A 15,010-nucleotide genomic window follows, 5' to 3' on the forward strand; every position below is an offset into this window, starting at 1 on the left:
GGATTAGCTCAGAGTCGAAAGCTACATGTCGTTCCTACGCATTTAGAGGAGTCCATGTTGTGCGTGTTCTGTTCTAGAAGGGCCTGCGTATGGAAACTTGTCTCTATTTCACTTTGTTCATCCTTTATCAGAATTCCGCCTGTGGAAAAAGATTAAAAATAATAGGAATGCTGCATGTGTTTAGCACTGCTACCCCATAGCAAAAAGGTTCAAGGTTGAATTTGATAGTATATACCAAACGGTGTATTTGAAAAATGTGCTTGTGCGTGTCATTCATGTTGCCTGTGGGATGACTTACTCACTGCATTTGACTCATTTGAAGTCTACGGCTGTTTGCATACTCACTCCTGTTCTGATCTGGCATGTTTGCTCTGTGATACAAGATAAAGGAATCAAGCCTAGCCCAATACTGATGTGAACCGACAACAAGGTGTAGGCTCAGTTTCTGGAAACTGGATGCGGCAGCCCGAAACAAGAACAGTTTGAGCCAAGGTTTGATGATACATTGTAAAAAAAATAATCTTATCTAATCAGTATAATATAATGTCAAATGATCTGCCTTGTTGCTTTTATTGTTTGTTTATTTATTGTTGCATCGTTTTTTGGCTAACTGATCTTTTTCCTGCCACCTACATTAAAGTACACTTAGCTTCTTCCTCTACATCAAAATGATGTCAATTTTTCAGACCTGCATCTGCTGCCCAAATGGGATGGGCCATGAAACCTTTTTTTGACCAACTGTCAAAGTGATCGAGCATTTGGCACACGACACCACCCACAAGACTGCTAAACCTGCTCCATGTCAGGCTTCCTGTCATCATCATCATCATCCACATCATGTAAGCAAACAGTGATAGAGTGATGATTAAGCTGAAAGGACAGCTCGGCATTCCCCACATTTATCTGGTCCCGTGTCCCACGGTGCTTTCTGTTCCTCTTCAATGTCGAGTGAGCCTCCATGTTTCTATTTTCCAGTAAATCTGAGTAATTCTGAATCAGGGGTTTCCAAACTTTTTCCTCTGAAGGTCGCCAACAGAAATATTGATCGATGCAACGGCCGCTTTGACTCTTTTTTTTTTTTTGCCTCAGCATGCTAAAAGCAATCCATCAAGCTAATGCATATTAGTATGGTAGTTAACACTGCTACATCATGGCTTTCTCTTATTAAAGTTGATCAAGCAAATAGTTTTGGATTTTTCACGATTTTAATGTGGTCCACCACCCTGTTTCTCACTAGAATAAATCCACTGCTGCACTGTGCAACAACTGAATCAGATTCCCACATTTCGGACTAAAACGAGTCATCTGTTGTCATCTGGCAGGACAGTCCATCTTTCATTAATCAGCTCACTATATGTATTTTTTTACTCAGGAAAATAAAACTGCCTGACATTCATTCTCAATGACATCAGTCAGTTTGGACCAATCTGTAATTAAATAACTGCCGCAATGGAACACCCCTTTTTGATCACCAAAATTGATACGCCTCATGTCTTGGTGAACACGTCAGTGACAGAACTGGACACCTTATTTGTTGTGTAGACACAGAAGACAAAGGCTGTCATGTACAATAATACGATGAAGTCAGTGTCAGTCACATACAGTACAGGCCAAAAGTTTGGACACATCTCATCACGCAATGCATTTTCTTTATTTTCATGACTATTTACATTGTAGATTCTAACTGAAGGCATCAAAACTATGAATGAACACATGTGGAGTTATGTATTTAACAATACACCACCAACTAAATTACAACTTTTCAGGAAATATATTAAAAAAATTCCATCTTTGTTGGAACCAGGCACCAGATGTCCTCATTACAAGCTTTTCTCATGCTTCATATACTGTTGCACACTCACAACAGCAGTATGTTCAATCGCTAATTTAATATCCTAAAAAAAAAATCTATATTTGTTCATTGTGTTGTGAGTGATTTTTTCCCCCTCCAAATTTGTAGAAGTTGAGTGGAAAAAGGAAAGAAACTAGGTCAATTCAGAAAGTGTAAAAAAGAAGAAGAAATAAATAAAATAAAAAGTGCCTCATTTGAGTGACCCCCCCATTGATCATCACTCTTTATTGTACAAAAAACAACAAAAACTAAATTGTTTTTATTTTAGGTTCAGTTTTAAATCCAGTGCAGTCCTGTTTTTCACCAGGTGAGGGCACCAGGATTTCCCCCAGTGCTTTAGAAGTTTAATAAAGGGACACTTGATTGGGATGAACATTGGCATTTATATAATAAGTTTGTATATAAGAATGATGCCAGTACTAAGATTCCCCCCTCTGACAAACTCACGAGTTTTACATGACTACGTTTGACACATTTTGCCCCGCCTACTTTTTGGGCGTGGCCTACCTTTTTTTCCCATCTCACTCTGTCAAGAAGAAGGCAAGCATCGTACTTGTAGTATGTTTCCTGGTTTGCTTTGTCACGTTTTGTTGTCACCGACTGTCTGAAAACAGTGACCAGTCTTCATCAAAACATGCATATGCACATTTCTACTCTTGTCCACCTCAACCTGTGAAAATATAAAAGCGATCATTACATTATTTATTGTTATGTGAGCTATCAGGAAAAAAAACATCATCACCTCCACAATATATATATATATATATATATATATATATATATATATATATATATATATATATATATATATTGTGCTGATTGTTGTTGTCGTTTTCACTTTGATAAAATTGACAGGTTGTTGTGGACAAGAGTAGGACTGTCAGTATGAATTTTGGTAGTAATTGGTCTAAATTTTTAGATATTTAGTGACGCTAAAGATTTGCGCAGTTGAGTCAGAAATTAGCGTTCAACGATGTTAGTAAGTTATTGATCGATTTCTCCAAAACTGAATTTAAAAATGCATGCCATATCATTTTCCTGATTAAAATAAAAACATAATAAGAGTTTATTATTGCAAAATGGGCCATCGCAGCCCAAAGCCGGATAATCCCCTTAACTAGCCATTCATGTAATGAATTGCATTGCCAGACTTGTCAACAGTATTCTGTCACGGCTGCCTGTGGTTTTGGACCCAAGTGTGGGGAGGCCGAGGTAAAGTCCAAAACAAAAGGGTTTTACTAATTAAACAAGAACAGGGTGGTAGTGATGGCAGTGCGACACTGAAGCTTCTATACAAGCTTCAAACCCTGAACTACAATTCCATAGAACCTTCTTTTGGTGCGAAAAAATCACGTGACATATGACGTCCGAAGCAGCGACTGATTCGTTGCCCGAATGAATCACATGCCTGGTTCGCGGTCCAATCACGTGATTCTCGATTCTGACAGGTGACAGGTTGAAACAGTTTTGAATTTGAGTGTCAACCTTTTATAACTGCTCTAAACAATGTACTATCCGTGGGTTGTCGGTGCTGTTGAATTGTCATTGCCTTGCGTTGTTACATTTGGTCATTCATGGAGCCAGCCAGGAAGAGAGGTCGTTCTGAAATGTGGGAACACTTCAATCTGATCACTCCTGATAAGGTAGGTGTGCTGGCTGTTTAAAGTTATGTGTATAGATCAGAATCAGAAAAAAAACTTTAATTATCCCCTGGGGACAATTATTTATTGATTTATTTTTTTGAAGGGCATTTTTTTTTTTGAGGCGCAAATTAAATAAAAAACGTTTTGACTTGGACGAGAATGGAACCCGAGTTACCAGAGTGGCAGGTGATAATTTTACCACTGAACAACCAATGTTTTGTTGTAAAGCTTATGTAAATAGGCTTTACCTTTTTTACTTTCTTCAATTGCTTTGACCTCAGTCGGGTGCATGTGTAGAAACAGTATATGTAATATGATGCACGCCAGCATCGTCGGTCCCGTGCGAGCGAGTTTTCTCTAAATATGGAGAAGTTGTGAGCAAAAAAAGAAACCCGAGTGTCCCCCATGACCCCCTGTCAGTTACACAAGCACACCCAACCTATGCCATATTTTAACAGCACTTTCTCCTCAATAACAAAATACACACATTCATCAGTCTTTGTCAATAGAACATGCTATTCGGTCTTAGTGTGAGTCCATCAAATAATTTTCAAAGCAAAGATGCTTTAAATCCACTGCAGCCTTGCAGTTTACCAGTAGAGGTCACTGTAACTGAAGCTTCGAGTAATGAACCTATTTTCAAAACAATTGGCTCAAGTGGTTCAGTGCTTCACAAAAGCTTAATTTGCCCATCACTAATTACAAATACTAGCCATTACTGTAATGAATTGCATTACCAGACTTGTCAACAGTATTCTGTCACGGCTGGCTGTGGTTTTGGACCCAAGTGTGGGGAGGCCGAGATAAAGTCCAAAACAAAAGTTTTTTACTAATTAAACAAGAACAGGGTGGTGCTCAACGTGCCGACAGGAAACACCAAAGTCCTAAATCGACGCAAAATCAAGCCGCATGCCGAGGAACTGGCAAGACATTGGAGACATGACAATCGACCGGCACAGAGTGGACAACCACAACAGACTAAATAGCCAACGCTAATGAGACACACCTGGGGAACACAATAGGCTGAGGGCACCGATTGGTCAGACACACTGGGAAGGGAAGGAACACAGGTGGACGTGATCAGACATAACGAGACAAGGGGAGAAATCAGGAGACAGGAACACATGACAAACACCAATCACAGACAAAAACAACAAACATACCCATAATAAGCAAAATCCAACCCCCACAAAACCGAAACATAACATACTCGAATCAAATTGTTTTTGTTTGTCTGTGTTCAGCAAGGGCTAGAACAGCAACAGATGGATATTGAGGCGGAGTCTGTGGAGGTATTCGGGATGGAGAGGATTGTTCATTCTGTGGAGGAATCCCCTACTACATGGCAGTGCTACTTTTTGTCTGATGGGTAAGATCCATTCCATCAATACGCAATTGAAATGCTGAATAAAGTCAATATTGCACATTTTGGCTCACATTGGCCTATTCCCAGCTGAGAATAGACCACAGTGCACACCTCACAGACTCACACAGCCATCACCTAGACAACATTAGCACCACACACAAAAACAGCTATAATTGTCGCTGAGTATACAGTATAAGTCTATATAATTGTTTCTTTAGGCATCTTGCTAGCAGATTGCAGGTGGGATTTCCGGTTATGATGAGGTTAATGCAGCTTCCATCACATAAAGAAGACGGTAGAAACACTATCTTAATTCGATCATTCAATGGACTTTGTTTATGCATATGTGTGTTTTCACGTTTACTCATAGCTTATGAGAAAATCCCTCTGGTTTGGGAAAGAAGACATACAGATGCGTTCCAATTTCTTGGACCGAAAAGGTAAGAATAAAGTAAAGACACATCAGTTCACTTCATCAGGTACACAAGCACGAGCTAACAGGAAGCAAATACAATAGTTTCCCCCAAAAGTCTGCCTTTACAATGATTCAGTGCTGTTGTACTCCCATACAAGTAAAATATCAAATACGCACATTGCTAAATTAAATTGACTGTAACTCCTTGACTCTCACTATCAAAATAGATTCTACAAAATGGTAATTTATTTTCTACAGGTCCTGTTGAGACTTATTATTCTGTGATAATATTCTGGCCAGTGAGTAAATTCTAGATAATTCCGTACATTTCAGTGTAAATGTGGACATTGTGTCTGTTTGTGGCATTGTTGCAGGAGGAGCTGAAGGCTGATCATGCGTCATACTTAAAAGCACACCCACAGATCCGTGCACTCATATCTGACTTCCTGCAATTTTTGCTACTCAAGAAACCAAATGATGTGTTCCAGTTTGTGTCAAAACGGGGGGCTTTAGGACCCAGATGCGGGAAGGCAGAGGTGTAGTCCAAAAAAAAAAAGGGATTTAATTTCTAAAGTTCAAAAACATAAAACAAAGCATGAACTTGAACAAAAGAGGGAACAAAAAACAGACAGCAACAAAACTTGAACTAGAACTAGGGAGGGAACCGAAAACAGGCAGCATGACATGAGGACAAACGTACATACCACAATGCACCAACACAGACAGAGGAGAGACAGCAGACTAAATACACCAACACTAATGACGCAACAAGACACACCTGGACCAGACACAAGTGGCTGAGGGCACTGATTGGACAACACAAGGAAGGGCATGGTCACAATCAACAAGACAAGGAAAACACACAAGGAAAGCAGAAACTGAACATGACAGAACCAAAACCAAAACCAAAACATGACAGAACCCCTCCGTTGAGGGATGGCTTCCAGACGTCCCTTTAATAATTTCAAAAACAGGGTGGGCGGAGGGGGGTCATGGAGGCGGGAACCTGACACATCCCTCCAGTCTAGTCCGGGGGATGTCCCGGGCGCCAGACGAGGCGAGGACGCCCGGGGTCCTGAGGCTGCCGTGGAGGCGCGAAGACTTGAGGCGGCCGACGAGGCGCGAAGACTTGAGGCTGCCGCGGAGCCGGCACGGAGTCCGGGGCCTGCTGTGGAGCTGATATGCGAACTTGGAGCTGATCCGGAGTCCTGGGGCTGCCGCAAAGCCGGGACGGAAACCTGGGCCTGACGCGGAGCTGATACGGGATCTCGGGGCTGACGTGAAAACGGGACGGAAACCTGGGGCTGACGTGAAAACGGGACGGAAACCTGGGCCTGACGCGGAGCTGATACGGGATCTTGAGCCTGACGCGGAGCCGGCACGGAGTCCGGGGCCTGACGCGGAGCCGGCTCGGAGACCTGAGGCCCCGACGGCCGACGTGGCTCGGAGACCTGGGGCTGCCGCGGAGCCGGCACGGAGTCCGGGAGCTGCCGCGGAGCCGGCACGGAGTCCGGGAGCTGCCGCGGAGCCGGCACGGAGTCCGGGAGCTGCCGCGGAGCCGGCACGGAGTCCGGGAGCTGCCGCGGAGCCGGCACGGAGTCCGGGAGCTGCCGCGGAGCCGGCACGGAGTCCGGGAGCTGCCGCGGAGCCGGCACGGAGTCCGGGAGCTGCCGCGGAGCCGGCACGGAGTCCGGGAGCTGCCGCGGAGCCGGCACGGAGTCCGGGAGCTGCCGCGGAGCCGGCACGGAGTCCGGGGATCTGAGGCTGTGGCGGCAGACGTGGTTCGGGGACTGAGAACAGTGGCAGACGTGGTTCGGGAACTGAGAACAGTGGCAGACGTGGTTCGGGAACTGGGAACAGCGGTGGCAGACGTGGCACGATAGGGACTTGGGGCGGACGTGGCTGACGTGGCACGATAGGGACTTGGGGCTGCGACGTTAGACCTGGCAGGATAAGGACTTGAGGCTGCGGCAGCAGTCCTGGCAGGGAAAGGGACATGAGGCTGCGGCGGCAGTCCTGGCAGAGAGGCTTGAAGCTGTGGCGGCAGACCTGGCAGAGGACTTGAGGCAGCGGCGGCAGGCGTGGTAGGACAGGGACTTGAGGCTGCGGCTGAGCCGATACGGGGACCTGGGGCTGCGGCGGAGCCGACACGGGAACCTGGAGCTGCGGAGGCAGACGTGGCTTGGGGGGTTGCGGCTGGCGACCCCGAGCGCCACCATCTGAAGCCCAACGACGCCCAACTCCCTTAATCAAAGAGGACAGCAGGTCCATTTGGGCGGCCATGACGTGCTGGAGCTCCTCCTGGCGCGACAGGCGCGCCTCCTGATTCCCCATCATGGTTTTCAGCACTCCCGCTGGGTCCTTCTCTGGTTGGTGCATTCTGTCAAAACGGGGGGCTTTAGGACCCAGATGCGGGAAGGCAGAGCAAGGAGGCAGAGGTGTAGTCCAAAAAAAAAGGGATTTAATTTCTAAAGTTCAAAAACATAAAACAAAGCATGAACTTGAACTTGAACAAAAGAGGGAACAAAAAACAGACAGCAACAAAACATGAACTTGAACTAGACCTAGAACTTGGGAGGGAACCGAAAACAGGCAGCATGACATGAGGACAAACGTACATACCACAATGCACCAACACAGACAGAGGAGAGACAGCAGACTAAATACACCAACACTAATGACGCAACAAGACACACCTGGACCAGACACAAGTGGCTGAGGGCACTGATTGGACAACACAAGGAAGGGCAGGGTCACAATCAACAAGACAAGGAAAACACACAAGGAAAGCAGAAACTGAACATGACAGAACCAAAACCAAAACCAAAACATGACAGAACCAAAACATGACAGTTTGCCAGAGAATATTTCCTCCCCTTCACCTCGAACCCAAGCCTGGATACGTCATGACTGAAATCTCCCGTTCTTACAATCATTTTTATATACTTGCTGTTCACTAATGATAATTGGCTAGTGGCTACTTTTATTTTTATTTGAGTGATATCTGGTACTAGTATGTGATCACATGAAAGTGTGTTTCTCAGTTACTTCATGATTGTTAAAAGTTGCAGTGCGTACATTTTTTCGTTATAAAAACAAAAGTCATTTATACTCACAAGTTAATACAAGAGGAGATGGCACAATACTGATTAAGGAGCTAACATCTTGCTGTATATTTCAGCGTTTTATCTTTTATATTTCATGTCGACCTGCGGCATGAAAGGACGTATTGGAAATGAGACATGTATACCTATAGCAAATTGACAGTGCGGCCCCTTATTCTCAAGGGGGAAAAAAAGCTAATTGAACTTATTTTAGCTTTAGCAGAAAATTGTCATACCATAATTACATCTTCTGGTGAATCCATCTTTGTTCGTTTGTTGTTTGGTTCTCCATTTTGACTGTTTTTGAAAACAAAATAAAAACGTTCTGGAATCACATTCATTAGGAACAATATTTGATCAATTGAAAAGATGTTAAATATTTATAAGTGTGTCTCGGCACATTGATATTCGTGTTGCTCACTGGCTCTGTTTGCATAGTAACTTGGTATATTAGCATTTTATCAATTTTCATTTAATAGAAACAAGGTTTAATTACTGGGGGAAATGGTATGTGAGTGTATCGTAAGTTAGCGTCTTAGAAATTGTCATAAAAAAATTAATTTATTACTATAACATAATGCACATTCTCCATATCAACATCACAATTTCATTCTTAGTTTAGTTTGATTAAACTTGGAGCAAGGGGAAGCCATATGTACTATGGCCTCATGTAAAACATTGTGATGTTTTAAGACATTTTTGGTTTGTTTCTATTCACAATATGAGACTAATGAAAACCAATAATTAAGCTGTAAAAACAAATGCCAGTTGCGAGTTGCTTTGGGTACGAGCCCTATTGGAATCAAGGGAAATGAGAGGGCAGATAAAATAAGGCTACAGCATTTTCACAAGCAAATTTATGTCAGTCTCAGTCAGACATAAATAAAAGGCATAAATTAAACAGAAATTGATAACAGACAGAAAAATTGTTTTACAGATTAATTGGAAAGATTAGCTAGATCTAAAGACAGAAAAAATGAATAATATCAATAATTAAATTTGGACATAATGAACTAGACAGTACACTTTTTTAAAATAAATTCAAGAAAATGTCGCTGAGCTTGAGGACAGGAAGAATCACCGCAAGGAATTTATTGTAATAAATATGCCCTGGAAAGAAGACAAATGCCTGATTTAATAAAAATAAAGAAAATGAGAGAAATGCTGCAAAATAGTAATTAAATATCATTAATATGAGGTATTATCCAAACTGGAAATAGTGGATGACTTTTTTGGGCAATCCTTGACATTTGTTGCTTATTATATAAACTGCTAATAATAATTGAATAAACGAAACAGAACACTTCTTTACCAGTAGGTGGTGGTAATGTGCCTAAACTTATTTGCCAACCGCCATTATATGCCACCAGAAGAAGAAAAGTCAGGACTTCTCCGATAAACTTGTTTTTACTCATTGAGGCCTACTTTGTCAAGATAAGTTAAAAAGGTACGGGCTATTCGGTCCCTGTACGACCGATGTCAGGGTTTGGTCCGCATTGCCGGCAGTAAGTCGAATTTGTTTCCTGTGAGGGTTGGACTCCGCCAAGGTTGCCCTTTGTCACCGATTCTGTTCATAACTTTTATGGACAGAATTTCTAGGCGTAGCCGAGGCGTTGAGGGGGTCCGGTTTGGTGGCCTCAGCATTGCATCTCTGCTTTTTGCAGATGATGTGGTGCTGTTGGCTTCTTCAAGCCGTGATCTCCAGCTCTCACTGGAGCGGTTCGCAGCCGAGTGTGAAGCGGTTGGGATGAGGATCAGCACCTCCAAATCCGAGACAATGGTCCTCAGTCGGAAAAGGGTGGAGTGCCCTCTCCGGGTCGGGGATGAGATCCTGCCCCAAGTGGAGGAGTTCATGTATCTTGGGGTCTTGTTCACAAGTGAGGGTAGGTTAGAGCGGGAGATCGACAGGTGGATCGGTGCAGCGTCTGCAGTGATGCGGACGCTGTATCGGTCCGTGTTAGTGAAGAAGGAGCTGAGCCGAAAGGCAAAGCTCTCGATTTACCGGTCGATCTACGTTCCTGCCCTCACCTATGGTCACGAGCTGTGGGTCGTGACCTAAAGAACAAGATCCCGGATACAAGCGGCCGAAATGAGTTTCCTCCGCAGGGTAGCCGGGCTCTCCCTTAGAGATAGGGTGAGAAGCTCGGTCATCCGGGAGGGACTCAGCGTAAAGCCGCTACTCCTCCACGTTGAGAGGAACCAGTTGAGGTGGCTCGGGCATCTGGTTCGGATGCCTCCTGGACGCCTCCCTGGGGAGGTGTTCCGGGCATGTCCTACCGGCGGGAGGCCCCGGGGACGACCCACGACACGCTGGAGAGATTATGTCTCTCGGCTGTCATTGGGAACGCCTTGGGGTCCCGTCGGAGGAGCTGGCTGAAGTGGCTGGGGAGAGGGAAGTCTGGGCTTCCCTGCTAAACCTGCTGCCCCCGCAACCCGACCCAGGATAAGTGGAAGAAGACAGACGGACGGACGGACGGACGGACGGAAGGAAGGAAGTTAAAAAGGTAATTTTTCCCATAGTAGCCGCTTTACATATTGTCATGTTTATTTTCAGTCTTGTTTACTCCCTGTCATGTTTTCCTTGTGTTTTCCCCTTGTCTTGTCATTTCCTGTTTTATTGTGAAAAGTCTGACTCCTCTCGCTTCTGGTCACTTGCCCTTCCTCATGTGGTGTCTGTGTCAACCCTGATTGTGTCCACCTTTCCCCATTACCCTCATGTGTCATCCAATCAGTGCCCTCAGCCAGGTGTGTCTTGTCATGTCATTAGTGTTGGTGTATTTAGTCGGTTGTCTCCCCCCTGTCTGTGTCGGTTCATTTTTGCTGTTGCCACGTTCGTAAGTCTTTTGCCACGTCACGCTGACCTCTTTGCCTTATCCGGATCCATGTCATGTTGTTAGTCTCGCCGTAGTTGTTTTTTCATGTTTTGCTTCAGGTTTTGTTAGTTCCATTTGTTTTGTACTTTGAAGTTAGCCTTTTTTTGATTTGATATTAAAACCTCTTTTGGACTGCACCTCTGCCTTCCCGCATCTGGGTCCTAAAGCCCCACCTTACTGACAGAATGAACCGACCAAGATCAGACCCAGCGGGAAGCTTCCGTAAGCGACCGGCTCGTCGTCGGTCGACACGGAAGCACCATCAGCCTGCCATCCAATCCCATTCCATCCAAGTAAGCTCCTTTTCGCGGTATTTGTCTTCTCTTCCCCTTTCACGCGATCAGCAAAACGCACTCAAGTCTCTGCCCTACGACACCATTTTGTCGCCTCAATGTTTTTTAGACTCTGACATCTCCGATGATGAAAATGAAGGTCCCTTTCCCATTAATGCACTTACGGATTACAGTTCCGAATCTGACTCCGAATTGGACTTTTTCACCAGCTTAGTTCCCCACATGTTTTCTTCAGTTTTCATTTAGGGATTATTTTGACACCGGGTCATGTCACCCCTCCTCACCTGGGTCTCCGCCGTGTTCACCACACCGGTCCCCATCGCGTGCACCTCATAGCCCACCGTTACCGCCACGTCATGACATAGTTTCCCCTTTACCTGGTTCCTTACCCACTCCCGTTAGTTTACGTCACGATCCTTCACTCTCGGTATCCTCGGGTTATAGTCTCCCTATTGCTCCTCACTTCCCATGGTGGCAGGCTGATGAGGCTCCGGCTCTGCAGCCTCAAGTCCCTATCGTGCCACGTCAGCCAATGTCCAAAGTCCCCGAACCACGTCAGCCGATGTCCAAAGTCCCCGAACCACGTCAGCCGATGTCCAAAGTCCCCGAACCACGTCAGCCGATGTCCAAAGTCCCCGAACCACGTCAGCCGAAGTCCAAAGTCCCCGAACCACGTCAGCCGAAGTCCAAAGTCCCCGAACCACGTCAGCCGAAGTCCAAAGTCCCCGAACCACGTCAGCCGAAGTCCAAAGTCCCCGAACCACGTCAGCCGATGTCCAAAGTCCCCGAACCACGTCAGCCGATGTCCAAAGTCCCCGAACCACGTCAGCCGATGTCCAAAGTCCCCGAACCACGTCAGCCGATGTCCAAAGTCCCCGAACCACGTCAGCCGATGTCCAAAGTCCCCGAACCACGTCAGCCGATGTCCAAAGTCCCCGAGCCACGTCGGTCGTCGGAGCCTCAGGTCCCCGAGCCACGTCGGTCGTCGGAGCCTCAGGTCCCCGAGCCACGTCGGTCGTCGGAGCCTCAGGTCCCCGAGCCACGTCGGTCGTCGGAGCCTCAGGTCCCCGAGCCACGTCGGCCGTCGGAGCCTCAGGTCCCCGAGCCACGTCGGCCGTCGGAGCCTCAGGTCCCCGAGCCACGTCGGCCGTCGGAGCCTCAGGTCCCCGAGCCACGTCGGCCGTCGGAGCCCCAGGTCTCCGAGCCACGTCTGCCGTCGGAGCTCCAGGTCTCCGAGCCACGTCTGCCGACGCAGCCCCAGGTTCCCGTCCCGGCTCCGCGGCAGCCCCAGGTTCCTGTCCCGGCTCCGCGGCAGCTCCCGGTCCCCGTGCCGGCTCCGCGGCAGCTCCCGGTCCCCGTGCCGGCTCCGCGGCAGCTCCCGGCCCCCGTGCCGGCTCCGCGGCAGCTGCCGGCTCCGCGGCAGCTCCAGGTTCCCGTGCCGTTTTCACGTCAGCCCCAAGATCCCGTATCAGCTCCGCGTCAGGCCCAGGTTTCCGTCCCGTTTTCACGTCAGCCCCAAGATCCCGTATCAGCTCCGCGTCAGGCCCAGGTTTCCGTCCCGGCTTTGCGGCAGCCCCAGGATTCCGGATCAGCTCCACAGCAGCTTCCGGCCCCAGTACCGGCTCCGCGTCAGCTCCAAGTTCCCGTATCAGCTCCGCGGCAGCCCCCGGACTCCGTGCCGCCTCCGCGGCAGCCCCCGGACTCCGTGCCGCCTCCGCGGCAGCCTCAGGTCTTCGCGTCTCGTCGGCCGCCTCAAGTCTTCGCGCCTCGTCGGCCGCCTCCACGGCACCCTCAAGTCTTCGCGCCTCGTCGGCAGCCTCCACGGCAGCCTCAAGTCTTCGCGCCTCGTCGGCAGCCTCCACGGCAGCCTCAAGTCTTCGCACCTCGTCGGCAGCCTCAAGTCTTCGCGCCTCGTCGGCCGCCCCGTCGGCCGCCCCGTCGGCAGCCCCGTCGGCAGCCCCGTCGGCAGCCTCGTCGGCAGCCTCGTCGGCAGCCTCGTCGGCCGCCTCGTCGGCCGCCTCAAGTCTTCGCGCCTCGTCGGCAGCCTCAAGTCTTCGCGCCTCGTCGGCAGCCTCAAGTCTTCGCGCCTCGTCGGCCGCCTCCACGGCAGCCTCAAGTCCTCGCGCCTCCACGGCAGCCTCAGGACCCCGGGCGTCCTCGCCTCTGCAGCCCCGAGCCTCCTGGCTTCGGCCGCTCTCGTGCGGGGTCTCTTCGCTTCTTCCATGGCGGCGTCAGGCCCATGGGGGTGGACAGGAGATGTTCATCCCACGGCCGTCCTATTCCGGTGTGGCGTCCGGGGCGCCCTCCAGATCGGCGCCGCCGGGCTCCCCTCGTCTGGCGTCCGGGATGTCCCCCGGACTAGACTGGAGGGAGGTGTCAGGTTCCCGCCTCCGCGCCCCCTCCGCCCGCCCTGTTTTTGAACTTTTTAAGGGACGTCTGGAAGCCGTCCCTCGACGGAGGGGTTCTGTCATGTTTATTTTCAGTCTTGTTTACTCCCTGTCATGTTTTCCCCTTGTCTTGTCATTTCCTGTTTTATTGTGAAAAGTCTGACTCCTCTCGTTTCTGGTCACTTGCCCTTCCTCATGTGGTGTCTGTGTCAACCCTGATTGTGTCCACCTTTCCCCATTACCCTCATGTGTCATCCAATCAGTGCCCTCAGCCAGGTGTGTCTTGTCATGTCATTAGTGTTGGTGTATTTAGTCGGTTGTCTCCCCCCTGTCTGTGTCGGTTCATTTTTGCTGTTGCCACGTTCGTAAGTCTTTTGCCACGTCACGCTGACCTCTTTGCCTTATCCGGATCCATGTCATGTTGTTAGTCTCGCCGTAGTTGTTTTTTCATGTTTTGTTAGTTCCATTTGTTTTGTAGTTTGAAGTTAGCCTTTTTTTGATTTGATATTAAAACCTCTTTTGGACTGCACCTCTGCCTCCTTGCTCTGCCTTCCCGCATCTGGGTCCTAAAGCCCCACCTTACTGACACATATAAAGAAGTGTGTTGGTTTTCTCCACTGGGCTTGAAGGGACAAACGTCCCAACAGCAGTAAGTTTTGACTTCTTTGGCTTGACAGTTTTACCTAAATTAAAGTGGATCGCTTTCTAATACGCGGTGTTGATGTTACTTTTGTGATGCTTACGAGAAAATTATGTCTTATTTCACGGCCTGCGGTGTAAAACCATTCAATTGATTTAAATTATCAATACTGTATGGTAGGCTATTTTTTTATACTCTACATGTTGTACTCAACATGTCTATACATGTTGTCATGTATCCATTCCACTTCTGGGAAATGCGTAAACCAAGGTGATCTAATTATTGTGAGAAATCATTAGCATGATCAGTGTCTTCATAACTATAATGCATTATTAGTAATTATAATACAATAGCGTTAGAGAAAAAAGTATTTCTGAAGTGTATGTCAAACTGGTAGGACTACTCAAGAAGGTGCTCTTGGTTTCAAAAAGGTTGGT

This window comes from Vanacampus margaritifer, chromosome 3 (assembly GCF_051991255.1).
Source record: "Vanacampus margaritifer isolate UIUO_Vmar chromosome 3, RoL_Vmar_1.0, whole genome shotgun sequence".
NCBI classification, from domain to species: Eukaryota; Metazoa; Chordata; class Actinopteri; order Syngnathiformes; family Syngnathidae; genus Vanacampus; species Vanacampus margaritifer.